At 40.8% G+C, this 23826-nt stretch overlaps 1 protein-coding gene and 1 non-coding gene across 2 annotated transcripts in view; one reads left to right on the forward strand and one right to left on the reverse strand.

The window, feature by feature from the left end:
- The window catches only part of LOC110787944 (uncharacterized), a 58790-nt gene that overhangs the window by 4466 nt on the left and 30498 nt on the right, over positions 1-23826 (forward strand). The gene's annotated exons all lie outside the window — the stretch shown is intronic.
- On the reverse strand, positions 12647-12752 carry LOC130468327 (small nucleolar RNA R71). The gene has a single exon (XR_008928718.1). It is a non-coding gene; the product is annotated as a small nucleolar RNA R71 (small nucleolar RNA).

A 23826-nucleotide genomic window follows, 5' to 3' on the forward strand; every position in this document is an offset into this window, starting at 1 on the left:
GATGAGTCATATTTGTATAGGGTATTTTAGGCGCATTTAGGTTGCATTATTAGGCATTTATATCATTTTAGTTGCATTTAGGATCACATTTGCATAAGTTATCGTTGTCGTACTCTATTACGCCCCGTTTGTGTTTTCTTAATGTTTCAGGTGATTTTACGGTCATTTGGATGCTTTCGGAGTGTTATGAGTTGATTTGGATGATGAACGGATGGAATGTTGACTCGAGGATCATTGCATATCTCTAGGGATAATTTTGAGTCAATAACGAAGCTAAACGCTATTTTTCTAAGCATCAAAACGGACAAGCGTTCACTCTTTTGATGATATCTCAAGTTCTACATGTCGGAATGAGGCGATTTTTATTGGCCTAGAAAGTAGACTTCAAGAGCTTTCCAACGACAGGTCACACGTCCTTATAGGCATTGTAGAACAAGAGTTATGACATAAACAAGATGGCTCGACTATCCGATTCGCCCGAAGCCCAAAACGATGGCCCAATCTTCCCCTTGGGCGCGAAAACCAGCGACCCACCAGCGGGCCCGCTGGTTTCTCCGCCCAGCTACTTCCATGCGGGTTCGTTGCGTCGTTTCTCATGATTGTTCAATTCAATGATAACTTATGTAATTATTATTATTTTCCTTTTTTGTTTAGAATTTAGGAAACACTAAAATACCTCAAGGGATTGAATGTATTCCCTGATGCTTTTATTTTTTTTACGTTTTTTTTCTCCGGGAGAATTATTTTTCACGTCAGTTCTAGTTTTCTATTCTTCTCTTATTCCATTGTCGAACCCTAGCTTTCAATTTTCAATTCATCAATCTAGAGGTAATTCAATAATTTCTTTTGCTTTTATTCTTTCTTATTATTTTCGTTTCTTAGATTAATTCGTCCTTTGATTATGAATCTCGTTTTCATTATGAATTTCATGCTTGTTAATTCAATTATGAGCGAGTAGTTATATTCTAGGGCTAAGTTAGGGAAGCCATGTTTATACCATGATTGTTATGCAATAAAGTTTGCTAATCTATAGATTATTGCTTGAGTAATTCCAATTGATTTGTTCTTAATCGTTGATTCATGTTATCGGCCAATTTCATGGATTAATTATCTAGCTAATAGGAATTAGAATCGAAAGATCGTGTTTTTAGAGGCTTTGTACAATTGGCAATTCTGATTATGTTAGCGATCGTACTGCATATGTTGAATTGAAAGTGTTAAGACCCGACCGTAGGATTAGCATGTACTTTAATTACTCGGCCTAGTTTATTCGTTGTCGAATTGAATTGTGTTATTGGATTGGTATAAGCATGGTGAACCGAACAGACGCCATAGACCTTTAATTCATTGATAAATTACGCATTTTTATTATTGTTTTAGCTTTAGTAGTTAATACTCAAACTCAACTTTCGTTATTGAAATAGTTAGTATAATTGGGCAAAAAACTAATAGAACTTGTCTCTCTGTGGGATCGACCCGTATTTGCTAAGTATCTGCTAACAACAGACACCGTGCACTTGCGGTATCACTTTTTAATCTATCAAGTTTTTGGCGCCGTTGCCGGGGAGACGGCTATATTCTATTAGTTTTAGTTTGATTATTTGAACTGTTTCCATTGTCTCATTGGAACTCTCAGTTCCAATTGAGGCAAATCTCACTGCGTTTTCTTTCGTTGTTGTTTATGCCCAGGTCTGCCAGAACGGGTACCTTGGTTCCTCCCGATCCCGATCTTGGAAAGACCCTTCGTCAACTAAAAAAGCAACAGAAAAAGAAGAAGCAGTCAGGGTCCCAAGACTCACAGACTCTACCGAGTCACACGATGTCTAAATCCCTGAAATCATATGGGGTTCCTGTTAGGTTATGATACATATGAAATTACATAAATCATGCGGAAACAACCATTAACCCAGGATTACATATTATTTACACATAATCATATAGCATAATTTAGATGCATACTCTGTGTTGCGTGCCCTCCCTAGCTGCGCCCGAACCGAGCAAGAACAAGTCTTTAGGACTCCAAGTGTCGTCCCTCCGTAGATAGTCCACAGCACGTCCGGATCCGCCTTAAGATTGACCAACTAGAATCGCCCTTAAGGTACTAGAATTTTCGGCACTTTTGAGCAAGATGTGTGACTGAATTTTTCTCTCAAAAACTCACTTTGAATACTTTAAAACTCGTTATAAATTGTGAACCCAGGCCACATATTTATAGGGGTATGGAAAGAGAATTGGAATCCTATTAGGATACGAATTAATTAAACTTAGAATCCTACAAGAACTCTAATTAATTAATTTATCAAATAGAATTAGGAATTTAATCATTAACCGAACTCTGCACGTTTTAGGAATCGTGCATGAACACAAACACTTACGCACACACACACGGCAGCCACGATGGGCCGCCCATGCGCGTGCGTGCGAGCAGCAGCCCACGCAGCGAGGCCTACGCGAGCTACAAGCCCACGCAAGCACCTGCGCGCGCTGCCACGGCCTGCTGGGCCTGGCCTTGCGCTGGGCCTGGCGTGGCCTTGGCTGTTCGTGTGGCGCGCTTGGCTTGCTGGGCGATGCCCTGGCTTCGTGCTGGGCCCTCGTCCGGCAGGCCTCGTCCGATGCTTATTCGTACGATACGCTTCCGATTAAATTTCCGATTCCGGAATTCATTTCCGATACGAACAATATTTAACATTTCCGATTCCGGAATTAATTTCCGTTTCGAACAAATATTTAATATTTCCGTTTCCGGAATTATTTTCTGATTCCGATAATATTTCCGATTCTGACAATATTTCCGTTTCCGGCAATATTTCCGATTCTGGCAATATTTCCATTTCCGATAATATTTTCCGATACGTACCATGTTTCCGTTTCCGGCAACATCTACGACTTGGATAATATTTATATTTCCGATACGATCCATATTTCCGTTTCCGGCAATATCATCGTTTCCGGAGTATTCATTTCTTGCTTGTGACGATCTCAGCTCCCACTGAAACCAAGATCCGTCGATTCCGAATATCCATAGATGGAGTATTTAATGCCATTAAATACTTGATCCGTTTACGTACTATTTGTGTGACCCTACGGGTTCAGTCAAGAGTAAGCTGTGGATTAATATCATTAATTCCACTTGAACTGAAGCGGCCTCTAGCTAGGCATTCAGCTCACTTGATCTCACTGAATTATTAACTTGTTAATTAATACTGAACCGCATTTATTAGACTTAACATAGAATGCATACTTGGACCAAGGGCATTATTTCCTTCAGTCTCCCACTTGTCCTTAGGGACAAGTGTGCATTTCCTAATTCCTTTGTCGCTCGATGCTTGCTCTTGAACATAAGGTAAGAGTTGTCATCCTTATTATGTCCAGAGGTGTTCCTCGGTTTCAGAGTTCAACTGATCAAATAAACAGATAATCATAGCCTATGATTCATCCGAGCACGGCCATGCATTTCACAGTTTCTAGCTCTCCGAGTGGCCTTGTACAACTTTTAAGCATCTCATCCCGATTTATGGGAGGACAATCCCAATCTTGCGATCTTGAGATTAGACTTCGTTTGATAGGTGATTACCTGAGCGTTGCCTTTATAGCCTCCTTTTACGGTGCGACGGTTGGTCAACGTCAAAGCAACCAGTTCTCAAACAAGTAATCTCAAATCACTCAGGTATTGAGGATTTAGTGTCTAATAATTTAATGAAATTTACTTATGACAGACTTTCATCTCTTACAGTAAAGTTTCATAGGTCTTGTCCGATACTAGTCTTCCCAAAGTAAGTATCTATGCAAATGATTATGACATTGCCATGTCCACATAGTTCAAGAAACAGAACTACTAGTCATCTTGCATTCTAATCGTCTAACGTTTTCTATGCGTCCAATTTTATAGAAAACTCCGACTAGGGACCATTTTCAACCTTTGACATTCAAGTTCACTTGATAGACATTTCTTAGTCACAGGACTGGTCCTGACAGTCTATCTTGAATATATCGTCAAGTTGAAGGGACTCATCATTTAATAAACCACAAATTAAATGGAAAAATGAATTCTTTTCATTTATTGTGAATGATTAACCAATAATGTTTTACAAAGATTTAAACTCTAAAACTTTAAAACATTAAATAGAGACATCAAAGCCATTCTCCAATATGCTTGATTCCCATAGCTGCAGTGTGTGAGTTGTGCTTCGCTTGCGGCAGAGGTTTAGTTAATGGATCTGATATGTTGTCATCAGTTTACTTCTTTTCTTTCAACGAACTCTCGTAGAAGGTGAAATCTACGAAGTACATGCTTGACTCTCTGGTGGTGTCTAGGCTCCTTTGCCTGTGCAATAGCTCCGTTATTGTCACAATACAGGGCTATTGGTCCTTTAATGGAGGGGACTACACCAAGTTCACCTATGAACTTCCTTAGCCATATAGCTTCCTTTGCTGCTTCATGTGCAGCAATGTACTTCGCTTTAGTTGTAGAATCCGCAATGGTGCTTTGCTTAGCACTTTTCCAGCTTACTGCTCCTCCGTTGAGGCAGAAGACAAACCCAGAATGTGATCTGAAATCATCTTTGTCGGTTTGGAAACTTGCGTCCGTATAGCCTTTAACAATTAATTCATCATCTCCACCATAGACCAGGAAGTCATCTTTGTGCCTTTTTAGGTACTTCAGAATATTCTTGGCAGCAGTCCAATGCGCCTCTCCTGGTTCTGACTGGTATCTGCTCGTAGCACTGAGTGCGTACGCAACATCCGGGCGTGTACATATCATAGCATACATTATTGAACCAATCAATGATGCATATGGAATCCCATTCATTCGTCTACGCTCATCAAGTGTTTTTGGGCACTGAGTCTTGCTTAGAGTCATTCCATGAGACATGGGTAGGTAGCCTCGCTTGGAGTCCGCCATCTTGAACCTATCAAGCACCTTATTGATATAAGTGCTTTGACTAAGTCCAATCATCTTTTTAGATCTATCTCTGTAAATCTTGATGCCCAATATGTACTGTGCTTCTCCTAGATCCTTCATCGAAAAACATTTCCCAAGCCAAATCTTGACAGAGTTCAACATAGGAATGTCATTTCCGATAAGTAATATGTCGTCGACATATAATACTAGGAAAGCAATTTTGCTCCCACTGACCTTCTTGTATACACAAGATTCGTCTGCGTTCTTAATGAAACCAAAGTCACTGACTGCTTCATCAAAACGTATATTCCAGCTCCTGGATGCCTGCTTCAATCCGTAGATTGACTTCTTTAGCTTGCATACCTTTTTAGCATTCTTTGGATCCTCAAAACCTTCAGGCTGTGTCATAAACACAGTTTCTGTTAAAACGCCGTTTAAGAAAGCAGTTTTGACATCCATCTGCCATATTTCGTAATCGTAATATGCAGCGATTGCTAACATTATCCGAATAGACTTTAGCATTGCAACTGGTGAAAAGGTTTCATCGTAGTCCACACCGTGGACTTGCCTGTAACCTTTTGCAACCAATCTAGCTTTGAAAACTTCAAGTTTCCCATCCTTGTCCTTTTTCAGTTTGAAAACCCATTTGCTTCCAATGGCTTGATAGCCATCTGGCAAATCGACCAAATCCCATACTTGGTTTTCAGACATGGAGTCTAATTCAGATTGCATGGCTTCTTGCCATTGCTTGGAGCTAGGGCTCGTCATAGCTTGTTTGTAAGTCGCAGGTTCATCACTTTCAAGTAATAGAACGTCATAGCTCTCGTTCGTCAAAATACCTAAGTACCTTTCGGGTTGAGATCTATATCTTTGCGATCTACGCGGGGTAACATTTCTAGATTGACCATGATTCTCACTAGATTCTTCTAAAGATCTCTGAGTTTCATCCTGAATGTCATCTTGAGCATTCTCTAGAGTTTGTTGTTCGACTCGAATTTCTTCGAGGTCTACTTTTCTCCCACTTGTCATTTTGGAAATGTGATCTTTCTCCAAAAAGACACCATCTCGAGCAACAAACACCTTGTTCTCCGATGTATTGTAGAAGTAATACCCCTTTGTTTCCTTTGGATAGCCCACAAGGATACATTTGTCAGATTTTGGATGAAGTTTGTCTGAAATTAATCGTTTGACGTATACTTCACATCCCCAAATCTTAAGAAAAGACACATTTGGAGGCTTTCCAAACCATAATTCGTATGGAGTCTTTTCGACAGCTTTAGACGGAGCTCTATTTATAGTGAGTGCAGCTGTATTTAGTGCATGTCCCCAAAATTCTAATGGAAGTTCGGCCTGACCCATCATTGACCTGACCATGTCTAGCAAGGTTCTGTTCCTCCGTTCCGACACACCATTCCATTGTGGTGTTCCAGGAGGAGTCAATTCTGATAGAATTCCACATTCTTTCAGATGGTCATCAAATTCATAGCTCAGATATTCACCGCCTCTATCAGACCGCAGCGCCTTAATCTTCTTGCCTAATTGATTCTCTACTTCACTCTGAAATTCCTTGAATTTGTCAAAGGATTCAGACTTATGCTTCATTAGGTAGACATAACCATACCTACTGAAGTCATCAGTGAAAGTGATAAAGTAGCTGAAACCACCTCTAGCATTTGTACTCATTGGTCCACATACATCTGTATGGATTAAACCCAATAGTTCATTTGCTCTTTCTCCAACTTTAGAGAAAGGTTGCTTTGTCATTTTGCCAAGTAAACATGATTCGCATTTACCATAATCCTCTAAGTCAAATGGTTCTAGAATTCCTTCCTTTTGAAGTCTTTCTAAGCGTTTCAAGTTTATATGGCCTAATCGACAATGCCACAGATAGGTGAGATCTGAATCATCCTTTTTGGCCTTTTTGGTATTTATGTTATATACTTGTTTGTCGTGATCTAATAAATAAAGTCCATTGACTAAACTAGCAGATCCATAAAACATCTCTTTAAAATAAAACGAACAACTATTGTCTTTTATTAAAAGGAAAATCCCTTAGCATCTAAGCAAGAAACTGAAATGATGTTTTTAGTAAGACTTGGAACATGGAAACATTCTTCCAGTTCCAAAACTAGCCCGGAGGGCAACGACAAATAGTAAGTTCCTACAGCTAATGCAGCAATCCGTGCTCCATTTCCCACTCGTAGGTCGACTTCACCCTTGCTTAACTTTCTACTTCTTCTTAGTCCCTGTGGATTGGAACATAAGTGTGAGCCACAACCTGTATCTAATACCCAAGAAGTTGAATTAGCAAGTATACAGTCTATAACGAAAATACCTGAAGATGGAACGACTGTTCCGTTCTTCTGATCTTCCTTTAGCTTCAAGCAATCTCTCTTCCAATGCCCCTTCTTCTTGCAGTAGAAGCATTCGGATTCAGAAGTGGGTTGACTGACCTTCCTCTTTACAGATTTGGCGCCAGTTTGCTTAGTTGGGCTGGCCTTGTTGCCACCTTTCTTAGCATTCCTCTTCTTTCCAGATTTCTTGAACTTGCCCCCACGCACCATAAGAACATCCTGCTTATCAATTTTGAGCGTCTTTTCAGCGGTCTTCAGCATACCGTGAAGCTCAGTGAGCGTTTTGTCCAGACTATTCATACTGTAGTTCAGTTTGAACTGATCATACCCGCTATGAAGAGAATGGAGGATGGTGTCTATAGCCATTTCCTGAGAAAATTGCTGATCCAGCCGACTCATATTCTCAATGAGTCCAATCATTTTGAGAACATGTGGACTTACGGGCTCGCCTTTCTTAAGCTTGGTCTCAAGAATTTGCCTATGAGTCTCGAATCTTTCGACTCGAGCCAGATCTTGGAACATGTTCTTCAACTCACTGATGATTGTGAAAGCATCTGAGTTGATGAACGTTTCCGCACTCATGGTGGCGAGCATTAGACATTTCACATCCTTGTTGGCATCAATCCAACGATTGAGGGCTGCCTGAGTGACCCCGTCGCCTGCAGCTTCGGGCATCGCCTCATCTAGGACATACTCCTTTTCTTCCTGCATAAGAACTATTTGCAAGTTCCTTTGCCAGTCAAGGAAGTTTTTCCCGTTCAACTTCTCCTTTTCGAGAATTGATCGAATGTTGAATGAATTGTTGTTTGCCATATTAAAAACTACAATTGAAAAGAATAAACAAATAAATAACCATTCACAGTTTCTCTTAATAAACTTAAATTCTAGCATGTATGCATAATTCAATGTTTATTAAGCATTTTATTCAAGTTATGTGTTCCGGCAGGTGTGAATAAAATGATTCCAAGATCCTAAAATCATTGAAGAACTAAGCACAGTTTGTCGACTTAATCCTAGAACATCTTAGGTAAGCAAAAGCCTTTTGCTAATAGTCTAGAAACTATTCTTGGTTGATAGGTACGTCTAAGAACTTATTAGGTAAAACTATCGATTTTGCCACGACATAAAAGGACTCCTTACTTATATCGTTGAGTTTCACCAAAACTAACATGTACTCACAATTGTTTGTGTACCTTGCCCCTTTAGGACCAATAAGTAACACCTCGCTGAGCGAAAACTATTACTAGATTGATGTAAAGGATATCCAAGCAAGTGTATATTTTGGCATGGCACCTTTTAACTCAATTTTTAAGTTTAGAACTTAAGGCTCTTACTATGTTGGTTAGATTTTAAGTGAACTAAAATCCTTAATCATGCAACATAATCAAGCTTTTGATCTCATGCATTTTAAGACATATTTAAAAGCAATAAATAACTTAAACATGCATAAGATAAATGTGATCTAGTATGGCCCGACTTCATCTTGAAGCTTTAACTTCAAAGTCCGTCTTGAAAATCTCCGTGGGAGGCACCATTTTCTTCAAATAGGATAAGCTATAACTAATTACAACTATTTGATGGTACGCAGACCATATTTGAATTGAAAAATAACTTTGGTACTTTAGACCAATTACATTCAAATTAATGGTACGCAGACCATATTTTCTATCCTATTTGGGCCATACTAGTCACTTCATAACCTGCAAAACAGTACATATACAATATATACCATTCACCCATTCATTATCATGAATGGCCCACATAGCTGGTTAGTAAAACACATTATGCATCACGTAAACATTTGCAGCAATTAATCAAGGGCACCAATAATCTACCAATTATTCAGTCCTTATTAATTCTAATCAAGTTGTTTTAACCTTAAGGATTTGTAGACCTAATCAAGAGTTTATGACTAAAAAGCGCTCCCACTTAAACCAATAAATTCATATGCTTTACTAATTTTAAACATAAAAATGTATTTCTAGTCTAACCGGAAACATACAAATTTAATTAAAATTTAAAGCATAAATTTATAATTGAATCCAAAAAGTTTAATTTAATTTCAGTCGTTATTTAAATTAATTCATGATTTTAATTTTAGTAAAATAATTAGAATAAATAACATTTATTATAATTACAATATTCAAAATTAAAATCCAAGAAAATAATTTAAATTATTAATTTTAAAATTAATTAAAATTACGTGAACTGAAATTTTCAAATTAAACATTCGAAACGATCTAATCGTAACGCAAACACCCTACGCATTGCACGCCCATGGGTCGCACGCACACAGCCATTGCTGGCCATGTGCGCGCAGCCCATGCGCTCGTCGCATAGCTGCTGCATCTCCCATCGCAAGCCATCGCACGCTGTGGTGCTCGCTGTGCGCGCGCCAGCGCTCGTCGCACGCGAGCCATCGCTCGCAGTGCGCGCTCGCCAGCGCTCGCTGCGCGCGCTCCATACCTCGCTGTGCACGCGAGCCATCGCTCGCTGTGCGCGCGAGCCATCGCTGGTTGTGCGCGCGAGCCATCGCTCGCTGTGCGCGCGAGCAACGCTGGGCGCAGCGTTCGTGGCACGCGAGCTTGCGCTCGCTGCGCGCGAGGCTGCGCGCTCTTGCGCGAGGCAGTGCGCGTTGTGGCGCAGCTCGCTTGCTGCCCACACGCGACTGCCTTGGCTTGCCTTTCGCCCATGCCCATTTGTTCATAGCTCGTGGCCCACGACACAAGGCAGGGCTGCTGCCTTGTGCTCGTGCACCACGTCCTTGCTCATTGCATTCGTGTCGCACGGGCGACGAGCTCCCTTGCTCGTCGTCACATGCCCGCACTATACAACACCCCTTTAGGGTAACACGAAGCGTCCATTGCTTTGTGCGTGCAAGTTATATGAACGAATCGCATAAAAATTTAAAATTTATATTTAAAATTAATGACAAATTAATAAATAATATTAATTTCATAATTTTAGGGCGAAAAAATCGAAAATTTATTATTCAATTGATTTCCGATTGTTATGGATTCAAGTCTAGGTCATAAAAATTTAAAATTTATCATAAATTTACAATTTTTATGGTGGTTTTTAATCATAGGTTTCTAATTAAATTATAATTAATTATGAAAATCAAATTAATTCTATATTATTCTAATTTTCAACAAATTAATCATAATTACAAATTAGATTGCATAATTAACAAGGCTAGGCATTCAAACTTGTTAAACATATACAGTAGGTCAATCAAAAATTCAAGATTTATCAACAAGAATCGCAAATATTTAATTTAACATCTTAAATTTACGAAATTTTGCATTCGAAAAACTAAAACCTTCGAAAAGTCATAGTTAGGCTTCGAATTTGAGAATTCTGGGTTCGGCAGATAAATACTAATTTTGTCAAAATTTTAGAATGCCTTTTACATGCGGAATTGACACTAAAATCACTCGATTTGGATGAGTAACGAAGAAACTGCCGAAAAACTGCGTACGTATAATTAAATAAACGCAATTTGCAATTAATTAACAATTACGAAAATTAATCACCCCTTTTAATTCATGCAAATTTGTAATATTTAACCATGTTCATGCAAATTAGATTATGAAAATAATAAGGGGCTCGTGATACCACTGTTAGGTTATGATACATATGAAATTACATAAATCATGCGGAAACAACCATTAACCCAGGATTACATATTATTTACACATAATCATATAGCATAATTTAGATGCATACTCTTTGTTGCGTGCCCTCCCTAGCTGCGCCCGAACCGAGCAAGAACAAGTCTTTAGGACTCCAAGTGTCGTCCCTCCGTAGATAGTCCACAGCACGTCCGGATCCGCCTTAAGATTGACCAACTAGAATCGCCCTTAAGGTACTAGAATTTTCGGCACTTTTGAGCAAGATGTGTGACTGAATTTTTCTCTCAAAAACTCACTTTGAATACTTTAAAACTCGTTATAAATTGTGAACCCAGGCCACATATTTATAGGGGTATGGAAAGAGAATTGGAATCCTATTAGGATACGAATTAATTAAACTTAGAATCCTACAAGAACTCTAATTAATTAATTTATCAAATAGAATTAGGAATTTAATCATTAACCGAACTCTGCACGTTTTAGGAATCGTGCATGAACACAAACACTTACGCACACACACACGGCAGCCACGATGGGCCGCCCATGCGCGTGCGTGCGAGCAGCAGCCCACGCAGCGAGGCCTACGCGAGCTACAAGCCCACGCAAGCACCTGCGCGCGCTGCGCGCGCTGTGCGCGCTGCCACGGCCTGCTGGGCCTGGCCTTGCGCTGGGCCTGGCGTGGCCTTGGCTGTTCGTGTGGCGCGCTTGGCTTGCTGGGCGATGCCCTGGCTTCGTGCTGGGCCCTCGTCCGGCAGGCCTCGTCCGATGCTTATTCGTACGATACGCTTCCGATTAAATTTCCGATTCCGGAATTCATTTCCGATACGAACAATATTTAACATTTCCGATTCCGGAATTAATTTTCGTTTCGAACAAATATTTAATATTTCCGTTTCCGGAATTATTTTCTGATTCCGATAATATTTCCGATTCTGACAATATTTCCGTTTCCGGCAATATTTCCGATTTTGGCAATATTTCCATTTCCGATAATATTTTCCGATACGTACCATGTTTCCGTTTCCGGCAACATCTACGACTTGGATAATATTTATATTTTCGATACGATCCATATTTCCGTTTCCGGCAATATCATCGTTTCCGGAGTATTCATTTCTTGCTTGTGACGATCTCAGCTCCCACTGAAACCAAGATCCGTCGATTCCGAATATCCATAGATGGAGTATTTAATGCCATTAAATACTTGATCAGTTTACGTACTATTTGTGTGACCCTACGGGTTCAGTCAAGAGTAAGCTGTGGATTAATATCATTAATTCCACTTGAACTGAAGCGGCCTCTAGCTAGGCATTCAGCTCACTTGATCTCACTGAATTATTAACTTGTTAATTAATACTGAACCGCATTTATTAGACTTAACATAGAATGCATACTTGGACCAAGGGCATTATTTCCTTCAGTTCCTTCCTCGAATAGTGTTCCGACTGGGCTCACAATGCCAACTATTGATGCAGTCAACTTTGAGATCAAGCCCGCTCTAATCTCCATGGTCTCACAAAGTCAATTTGGTGGCCATCCATCTGAGGAACCCACCAACCATTTGCAGAGGTTCAACCAACTGTGTGGTACTATCAAGCATCAAGGGGTCACTCAAGACCAATTGAAAGTCATGTTGTTTGGTTTTAGCCTTCGTGATAAGGCTCAGACATGGTTGAATGATGTCAAGGAGACAGAGTGGAGTGCTATTTCACAGGCCTTTCTAGAAGAATTCTTTCCACCCACCAAGACTGCTGAAATAAGGCATAAGCTGACTACATTCACTCAAGAACCTGGTGAATCACTTCGAGAAGCCTGGGATAGATTCAAGGCTTTGCAGCGGTCGTGTCCGCATCACAACATTGAAAAATGGTTCTTGGTTCAGATTTTCTACCATGGTTTGCAAGATGAAACAAAGAACACGGTTGATTCTGCTGCTGGGGGTGTTTTTCTTGACAAAGAAGTGGATGCAGGTTATGATTTTCTTGCCAACTTAGCTGCCAACCATTACAGCACCACCAGATCCACATCTAAGAAGGGAAAATTGGATGTCGATGCTTATGCTCTATTGTCCTCACAAGTGGCAGCCTTGAACCTGAAGATCGATTCTTTGAAGGCTCCTCAGTCTAGTACACCCCCAATGAGTATCAATGCTATGTCTAGTGTAGCTCCAGTGACAACTTCTTACTGCGAAGTATGTGGCATCCAAGGTCACTTTGGTCATGAGTGCTCTTATAGTTTACAGGATACTACGCAATTGGAGCAAGTGAATGCTTTTCAACAGAGACAACCCAATGACCCATACTCCAATTCATTTAATCCGGGTTGGAGGAATCATCCAAATTTCTCATATCGGGGCAACAATGTTCAGAATCCTCAACCCCAGCAACAATGGTCGCAACCACAGTTCCATCCACCTCAACCACATGTTGCTAGGCCTCCATTTCAACAAGGAGCCTCACATAATGCTCCCCCGGGGTTTAATAGGCCCCCGCATCAAGGATATCAACAACCCCCTCAGAGCAGTGCTACTCCAGAGCCTAACATGGGTGATCTGTATAAGCTCATTGCAAATATGCAGAAGACCGCAGAGATAGCTCAAAAGAACCATGATGAGAGCATCAAAGAGTTGAAGAATCAGAATAGAATGTTGGAGAATCAAGTTGCCCAACTTGCTGACACTCTATCTCAAAGGCAACCGGGTACACTACCAGGGCAACCTACTCCGCCCTAGAACAGAGAAAGTGCCAATGCTATCACTCTTAGAAGTGGCACTAAATATAATGGACCCCCGATGCCCACTGATGATGCAACTCTTGCTAAGGGGAACACAGATGGACCAGGGAAAGCAACTGATGCAGAGCCTCGAGTCATGGAAGTTGATAATGCTAATGATGTTGGTGCAAATAAGGGGAAAGAGAAGATTTCTGATTCTCTCGCTATTGTGCCTAAGTTACCTTTCCCTCACCGGATGCAGAAAACTAAGGTCGATCAACAGCTTGGTAAGTTCTTGGCAATGGTCAAGAATCTTGAGGTAACGGTCCCTTTTACTGATTTAATATCTCAAGTTCCTGTTTATGCAAAATTTTTGAAAGAGATGATCACTAAGAAAAGGGATTATGGTGGTGTGGAGAGAGTCGCTCTAACTGAAGAGTGTAGTGCGATATTGCAAAATAAGTCTCCACCCAAACTTAAGGATCCGGGTAGTTTTTCCATCCCCTGTCATGTAGGTGCATTGTTCATTGATAAAGCATTGTGTGATTTAGGTGCAAGTGTGTCTGTCATGCCCCTTTCTGTCTGTAATAGGTTGAATATGGGAAAACTAAAATGCACACAAATCACGTTGCAAATGGCAGATCGTTCTATAAAGTATCCCTTGGGTATTTTGGAGGATGTTCCTGTCCGGGTGGGGAAATTCTACATTCCTGTTGATTTTGTAGTGCTAGATATGGAGGAGGATAGTCAAATTCCCATAATTTTGGGTAGGCCATTTTTATGTACTGCAGGTGCTGTCATTGATGTCAAGTCTGGGTCTCTTACTTTGAGTGTTGGTGATGATACTGTTACTTTTAATCTAACCAATGCTGTCAAGTCTCCTATGCTTGAGAATACTTGTTGCAGGATTGATATTGCAGAAGAAATTTCTCTAGACAACATTCCTAGAATGTTGTATGATGATCTATTGTTGGCGACTCTCACCTTGGAGGCCCGAAAAGGAGAAGGAGATTGTGAGATTGATTCCTTGATCTCGGATTTAGATGGAAGTGAAGCTGAGAAGGTCGATGGTTTTGAGGTATTAGAAACTGTTTGCTCTATTTCCGAGCCACAGGTAACGAAAGTAGAACTAAAACCGTTACCATACCACCTTAAATATGCATTTCTTGATGATAATGAGGATTTTCCTGTGATCGTTAATGCTGCACTCGATGATAGCCAGCTTTCTAAGCTTCTGACCGTGCTCCGTATGCACAAAAAGGCAATCGGGTATAGCATTGACGATCTCAAGGGCATTAGTCCTGAATTTTGTATGCATAGAATTAATTTGGAAGCAGATCACCGCCCTCGCATCCAACCACAACGTCGTTTGAATCTTAATATGCAAGATGTGGTGAGAAAAGAGGTAGTGAAACTACTTGATGCGGGCATCATCTATCCCATTTCAGATTCTAAATGGGTGAGCCCGGTGCAAGTCGTTCCTAAGAAGGGGGGGACAACGGTCATTAAGAATGATAAGGATGAGCTTATCCCTACTCGTGTTGTCACAGGTTGGCGTATGTGTATAAATTATAGAATGTTGAATACGGCCACCTTGAAGGATCACTTTCCCCTCCCCTTTATTGACCAGATGCTAGAAAGATTAGCAAAACACAACTTTTTCTGTTATTTGGATGGATATTCAGGTTTCTTTCAGATTCCCATTCACCCGGATGACCAGGAGAAGACGACGTTCACCTGTCCATATGGAACTTTTGCATACCGCAGAATGCCGTTTGGCTTGTGCAACGCCCCTGCTACATTTCAAAGGTGTATGATGGCCATTTTTTCTGACTTCATCGAGGATATCATGGAGGTATTTATGGATGATTTTAGTGTTTATGGTTCTGACTTTGATGTATGTTTGCATAATCTTTCTAAAGTGCTTAAACGTTGTTCTGAGGTGAATTTGGTATTGAACTGGGAAAAGTGCCACTTTATGGTCAATGAAGGAGTGGTACTTGGTCATCTTATTTCTGAGCGTGGCATCCAAGTTGACCGAGCAAAGATTGAGGTGATTGAGAAACTTCCCCCTCCTGTGAATGTCAAGGGAGTGAGGAGTTTTCTCGGTCATGCGGGTTTCTATCGCCGTTTCATAAAAGATTTTTCTAAAATTGCGAAACCCCTCACTCAATTATTGCTCAAGGATGCCACATTTGAGTTCACTGATGCTTGTTTGGAGTCTTTCGACAGGATTAAGAAAGCATTGATAACTGCTCCAATCATTCAGCCTCCGGATTGGGATTTGCCGTTCGAAATTATGTGTGATGCGAGTGATTATGCTGTTGGAGCAGTGCTTGGCCAAAGAAAGAACAAGGTGTTGCATGCCATCTATTATGCAAGCAAAACCTTGGATGGAGCTCAGATGAATTATGCTACTACTGAGAAAGAGCTCCTTGCGGTTGTTTATGCTCTTGACAAATTTCGGACGTATCTTGTTGGTTCGAAAGTCATTGTACACACTGATCATGCCGCCCTGAAGTATTTGTTGGCCAAGAAAGAGGCCAAACCGAGACTTATTCGATGGATTCTTCTTCTCCAGGAATTTGATTTGGAGATTCGGGATAAGAAGGGTGCAGAGAATGTTGTTGCAGATCATCTCTCTCGGTTGAAATTTCAATCTAGCACAGACGGGCCTATCAATGATTCGTTTCCTGACGATCATCTATTCTCTGTGTCTACTCAATCCCCATGGTATGCGGACTTCGCAAACTATTGTGTCGGTGGCTCCCATCCTCCGGAGTTGACATATCAACAACGTAAGAGATTCTACCATGATGCTAAGCGGTATTTTTGGGACGATCCACATTTGTATCGGAAGTGCGCCGATGGTATGTTTCGTAGGTGTGTAGCGGATTGGGATACCCACGGGGTTCTTAAGCATTGCCACAGTTTACCTTCTAGTGGTCATCTTGGTGCTATTCCGACCGCCCATCGAACTCTTCAAAGTGGTTTCTATTGGCCTTCTATATTCAAGGATGCTCGTTTCTTTTGCAATGCATGTGACGAATGTCAACGAACGGGCAACGTTTCGAAAAGGCAAGAGCTACCACAAACCGGAATTCTTGAGGTTGAGCCATTCGATGTATGGGGCATTGATTTTATGGGACCATTCCCTTCTTCATGTGGGAATCGGTACATCTTGGTTGCCGTTGACTATGTTACAAAGTGGGTGGAAGCTATTGCATCGCCAACCAACGACTCTAACGTCGTAAAGAAGCTTTTCAAGAAAATCATATTTCCGCGCTTTGGAGTCCCAAGGGTCGTGATTAGTGATGGGGGTTCCCATTTTCATCAAAGGACTTTTAAGGCTCTTCTGAAGAAGCACGGAGTTACTCAAAAGGTTGGCATGGCTTATCATCCTCAAACGAGTGGCCAAGTTGAAGTTTCTAATCGACAGATCAAGAGAATTCTCGAAAAAGTAGTCAACAAGTCTCGAAAAGATTGGTCGTTGAAGTTGGATGACACATTGTGGGCGTTACGCACGGCCTACAAGACTCCGTTGGGGACAACTCCGTATAGGTTGGTGTATGGAAAAGCTTGTCATTTACCAGTTGAAATGGAATATCTCTCTAATTGGGCCGTCAAGGAGATCAATATGGATTTAGAAGCGGCCGGTGAAGCGAGACTTCTTCAATTGAATGAGCTAGATGAACTTCGGTTTGAAGCTTACGAGAATCATAGGCTCTATAAGGAGCAAACGAAGAAGTTTCATGATAAGATGATTCAAAAGCGGGAGTTCAACATCGGTGATAAGGTCTTGCTTTATAATTCACGACTACGGCTTTTTCCAGGAAAGCTTAAGTCTAGATGGTCCGGGCCTTTTACTATCACCGAAGTCAAGGAACATGGAGCTATTGAGGTTGCTAGTGAAAATGGCACCAAGTTCAAAGTGAACGGTCAACGTTTGAAGCTATACACTGAAGGAGCGTTTATTGGAAAATTGGAGACGATCTATCTCTCCGATCCACCCACCGACGCTTGACTATTGAGGTTTGGAGTCAAGCTAATGACTTAAAACGAGCGCTTATCGGGAGGCAACCCGATTTCTAACTCTTTTTCTTTTCAAATTTTTTCATTTATTTCTATTTTTAATCTAATTTATTTTATTTATTTGGTTATTTTATTGAAAAAAAAATAAAAAGTAAAAAAATAAAAATAAAAAATAAAAAATAAAAAAATTAGAAACAACAAAAGAACAAAAACATTTTATTTTGATTTCAATTGAATTCGTATAATTTTATTTTATTTTTAGATTAGTTTTCGTTCATCGTATTTATTTGTTTATTTATGTATTTTGTGTGTTTAGTTTTACTAACGATTCTAACTTTGAGTTTAGTGGTGCTTGAATTAATTTTTTCAGAATTATTGGTGCACAATCAAGTTTTTGGATGAATCGACAAGCCTTGCAGCTCGCTCCAGCACATGCGCAAGCCAGCACTTGCCCAGCGAGTTAGCTGGTCGCTGCTCCTTCATCCGCGCATAATCCAGCGCCCAGCCAGCTACGTCGCTGGCCGTTCTCCCCTCGCAACTCAACCCTCTGCCTTGCCCGCTGGCGAACCAGCGATGTCGCTGGATTTCCCGCCTCCCTCTTGATTCAAAAAATACAAACTAAACCCATCTCCTCTCTTTCACAAACCCACGAGAAAACCCTGCCACCAGCCCGCGTCCCTCTCTCGCTCACCACCGTACCTTCTGACCGCCGGCGCACCATCACCTCACCGGCGTTCCGCCGGCACTGCACCACCGGCGTCTGCACACCAGCCGCCCCTGTCCGCTCTCCTTCACAAAGCCACGCACGAACAGCACCACCCACCACCTGTTTGTCCTCCCTCGTCCAAACAACCACCCCCCGCCTGTACTACGGTGGTCGGCGCACCACTCCAGCCTACCACCTTCCCTCCTCTTCACCTCCACCATTATCTTGTTCATGAACTTTTAAAACCCTAACTTTTAAAATCAATTTGGGGGTTTTTGATTCTTTGTAGGCATTGGTAAATTGTGTAGTATTGGTGCTTGTTTGCGGAATTCATGTGAATTTGCAACCAAATTCTAGTCTTTGTGGTGCACAAAAGGTTTTAAAATTTCAAGTTTTTTTAAACTTTATTCACTTGAATCATTTTTTTGAAAAGGAAATTGGAATTTTGATGTCAATATTGGTTGTTGAATTTGAATGGTTGTCGTTGTTGGTGATATGAATTATTTGTTGAATTTGGTTGGCGCTTGTTAGTTGTCGAAGTTTGAATTATTGGCATTGGAGGACTATTGTTATTGCTTGAGTTGTTTGTTGGGATTGATCGTTGAATATTGAATTGTGCGTCGATTTGGTTGATTGGAGACTTGGAGTACTTTGAATTGTGGTTGTTGCATCATGAGAACAAAAAAACCAACTAGCTCTCACCCAAAATCCACCGCATCCCCACTTGCTCCTAAAAGTTCCATTGCAAAGAAGCGTAATCCTACCCGCAAAGCACGAGCCAAGCCACCACCAAAGAAATCCACCAAAGCACCATCTAAAGCCACTCCATCCACTACACACAAACAACCCCCCACCCCACCATCAACTTCTACGTGTCCCAAATATCCATGGTTGAGTGACACTCAACAAGAGACTTGCTTAGCCTTGCAAGGTCGGAGCATCATGCCCACTCTTCGTTATTCGGCCAAGCATGCTAAAGCCATTGGGATAGATGATTGCTTGCAAGGTCTTGCAAGCAAATATGGATGGTCCAAGGTTCTCAATTTGAAAGTCGAGGTTTATCCGGAATTGGTGATTGAATTTCTTGCTTCGATTGAGGTTGTTTCGGAGACAGGTGACATATCTTTTTACCTTGATGGGGTGGAAAGAACTATGACTTCGACGGAGGTCAATGAGATTTTTGGATGGCCATGTGATGGGACCATCGGTCCTACGGAGTTCGAGTCATTCGACGGAGACAAAAATGGGCATCAATTCTTTTCTAAGGCCTTTTGGAAGGAGGTGACGGGTCGGGATGATTGGAGAGTTGGTCTTTCAAAGGCCTTCTCCTTTGTGAATCCAGCTATTCGTCTTTGACATCGGATCATGACACAGGTGCTTTATGCAAGGAAAGATCTGGGTAATCTCACAACCAAAGATTTCAAGATGCTATGGTGGTTTGTGCATGGTGACAAGGACAAAATGGGTCAACTTGACTTTGGGAAGTTCCTCATTGATGCGTTCATTCGAGAGCGCCAAAAGAAGAAGGAAAGCATCACTATAGGGACTTTTGTCACTCTCTTTGCCGAGCATGTCGGAGTCCCCTTGTCTTCTTTTACAACTTTGACAAACATGGCTCCCCTTACTCATCAAAGGTTGGAAAAATTTGACTGGTTATCGGCATGTGGAACTAGCACATATATGTGGTATATAAAAGGGGTAACGGAGGGCGCATGCAAGGTCCCTTATTCAGTCCTCCCTAATCCTGCTACACGGTTGAGTTTGCCTAATGCTTTGTTGTTCACCCCTATTACCAACAAAACGGCCACTATGCAAGCAAGGGTCGATCTCCGACAACATGATACCACTACTTCGGCGCATGAGCCCTCATATCCACCTGAGGTGCATGATCTTGCGACCCCGAGCTCTGCCCCAGTCACCATGGAAGCGTTTCGAACGCTCCTAGATTGCTTTACTCAGTTCTCCAAGGATATCAAGGCTAACTTTGATGGCCTTGACAAGAAGGTTGAGGCAATGGGCATGGAGATTGGCTCTTTGCGTCGTCAGTTTGAAGATTCTGGCCCCACCGCTTCTACTGTCGCCAGTCCTACCGAGTCTTACTCGGCCGACGAGGCTCATCACGAGTGAGCACTTTCCATCTCTCTCCCTTGTTTGAGTTATATTGTTGCTATTTTCACAGTGAGTGCACTGTGTTTTGTTTAGCTTGGGGGAGGGATATCTATCTTTGTTGCTTTCTAGTATAGTTTTATTGTTTTGTTTAGGTGTTGTACGCTTTGTACCGTCCATTAGGGGTGGGAGTTTACGTGCAACGAAAAAAAATGTACTGCTTTCCTAGTGTTATTGTTCAATTTAGTTGCATTCTTACTTGCATTCTTACTTGCATTCATATGTCTTTATACCCTGCATTGTGCAATTGACTTTCAAACTATGTTCGGGCTTTATTTGACTCTCTTGAGCTTCTTTTGAACTTAGTTATGATTCTGAAATTCAGTCGGTCATGCTATACATTGATAACTTCTTGGCATTGTGTGAATCAATTGAATGGTATGCGGTAAGATGTTGGTCTCGTGTCAAGAATAGCTAGCCAATTATCTTGTAGGTCACCTTACTATGTGTTTGTGTGATTGATGTGACTTGTTATCGTATGATTTTGGCTTGAGATTCATTAGTAGTTTAGTTGCAACTCACGCATGCCGCGTATGACAGAGGCCATTCTCTTAGGAAGCCTTCAGACGAACTTAGAAACATCAGTTCCTGCCTTTCATACCCATGTTGTAGCCTTGTCCGTTTATTGTTTTAACTCCACAAAATTGAGCCCTATTAGCCCCGTTGGTTACTTGTCCCGAGTCTAGCTTGGGGGAGCTTCGGTGTTCGTAATGGTTTCATTGATGTTGATTGATTGGCACACTAAGCCAATAGTTCGTGGTTCGAGGCTATGTTTGGATTTGTGGTTCGGAAATGGTGTATATTATTGTTGGCACCCAAGCTTGTAACAGTTAGCATTAGATTTATTTATGTACTTTCGATTTCATTATCTAGTTTCATTTTCATACCAAAATAAACAGAAAGAAGAAAAAAAAAAAGAAAAAAAAAAGGGAAAAGAAAGAAGAAAAAAAAAATAGAAAAAAAAAATGAGAGAAAAATCAAAGAAAAATCAAAAAAAATATGTTTTTCGTTTTTGTATGTAATTTGAAAGCAAGGAAAGGGGAATGAAGAAAGATCATTGACATTATATTATGTTTTCCCTTGGTTGTAACTTGGTTGATTGTTCGGGTTTCATGGTTCGATGGAGTTGGATTTGCGGCATTATCACGCCGACGCATATAGTTCACATTTGCTCCCCAAGTTGGACCTTACTCTCACTTTTTCCCAAATTATACCCTACCCTTCCTTTTCACCTAGCCCCATTACAAGCTTATTATAAAGACCTCTTGATCGGCATGTTTGTTTTGTGATTGAATGAAAATCGTTTCTTGCTATTGTCATCTTACCCTATGTTGCATCATATATTTATATTCTACAAGGTATGCGGCGACGACTAGCTTGATTGAGAATAGTTTGTGGCTAAGCTTGGTTGTTTCGATTGTGGATCACGATGCTTTGTGGTTCTATTTGTATCTGAGCTAGATTTCCGTCTCAATAACTCTGTTTGATTGTTTGCTCGAGAGTTAGGTTGGTCTTACCATGGTTTTATGAAAGTCAAGTGCGTCTTGCTTCTCTATCTTTGGTTTAGTGTTGCTTGGGGACAAGCAACAATCTAGCTTGGGGGAATTTGATGAGTCATATTTGTATAGGGTATTTTAGGCGCATTTAGGTTGCATTATTAGGCATTTATATCATTTTAGTTGCATTTAGGATCACATTTGCATAAGTTATCGTTGCCGTACTCTATTACGCCCCGTTTGTGTTTTCTTAATGTTTCAGGTGATTTTACGGTCATTTGGATGCTTTCGGAGTGTTATGAGTTGATTTGGATGATGAACGGATGGAATGTTGACTCGAGGAATTATTTTCACGTCAGTTCTAGTTTTCTATTCTCTCTATTCCATTGTCGACACCTAGCTTTCAATTTTCAATTCATCAATCTAGAGGTAATTCAATAATTCTTTTGCTTTTATTCTTATTATTTTTCGTTTCTTAGATTAATTCGTCTTTGATTATGAATCTCGTTTTCATTATGAATTCATGTTGTTAATTCAATTATGAGCGAGTAGTTATATTCTAGGCTAAGTTAGGGAAGCCATGTTTATACCATGATTGTTATGCAATAAAGTTTGCTAATCTATAGATTATTGCTTGAGTAATTCCAATTGATTTGTTCTAATCGTTGATTCATGTTATCGGCCAATTTCATGGATTAATTATCTAGCTAATAGGAATTAGAATCGAAAGATCGGTGTTTTTAGAGGCTTTGTACAATTGGCAATTGATTATGTTAGCGATCGTACTGCATATGTTGAATTGAAAGTGTTAAGACCCGACCGTAGGATTAGCATGTACTTTAATTACTCGGCCTAGTTTATTCGTTGTCGAATTGAATTGTGTTATTGGATTGGGGATAAGCATGGTGAACCGAACAGACGCCCAGACCTTTAATTCATTGATAAATTACGCATTTTTATATGTTTTAGCTTTAGTAGTTAATACTCAAACTCAACTTTCGTTATTGAAATAGTTCGTATAATGGGCAAAAAACTAATAGAACTTGTCTCTCTGTGGGATCGACCCGTATTTGCTAAGTATCTGCTAACAACAGACACCGTGCACTTGCGGTATCACTTTTAATCTATCAAGTTTTTGGCGCCGTTGCCGGGGAGACGGCTATATTCTATTAGTTTTAGTTTGATTATTTGAACTGTTTCCATTGTCTCATTGGAACTCTCAGTTCCAATTGAGGCAAATCTCACTGCGTTTTCTTTCGTTGTTGTTTATGCCCAGGTCTGCCAGAACGGGTACCTTGGTTCCTCCTCCGATCCGCTTGGAAAGACCCTTCGTCACTAAAAAAGCAACAAAAAAAGAAGAAGCAGTCAGGGTCCCAAGACTCACAGACTCTACCGAGTCACACGATGTCTAAATCCCTGAAATCATATGGGTGTTCCTGTTAGGTTATGATACATATGAAATTACATAAATCATGCGGAAACAACCATAACCCAGGATTACATATTATTTACACATAATCATATAGCATAATTTAGATGCATACTCTGTGTTGCGTGCCCTCCCTAGCTGCGCCCGAACGAGCAAGAACAAGTTTTAGGACTCCAAGTGTCGTCCCTCCGTAGATAGTCCACAGCACGTCCGGATCCGCCTTAAGATTGAACAACTAGAATCGCCCTTAAGGTACTAGAATTTTCGGCACTTTTGAGCAAGATGTGTGACGAATTTTTCTCTCAAAACTCACTTTGAATACTTTAAAACTCGTTATAAATTGTGAACCCAGGCCACATATTTATAGGGGTATGGAAAGAGAATTGGAATCTA

The sequence above is a fragment of the Spinacia oleracea genome, chromosome 2, assembly GCF_020520425.1.
Source record: "Spinacia oleracea cultivar Varoflay chromosome 2, BTI_SOV_V1, whole genome shotgun sequence".
Classification (NCBI taxonomy): Eukaryota; Viridiplantae; Streptophyta; class Magnoliopsida; order Caryophyllales; family Amaranthaceae; genus Spinacia; species Spinacia oleracea.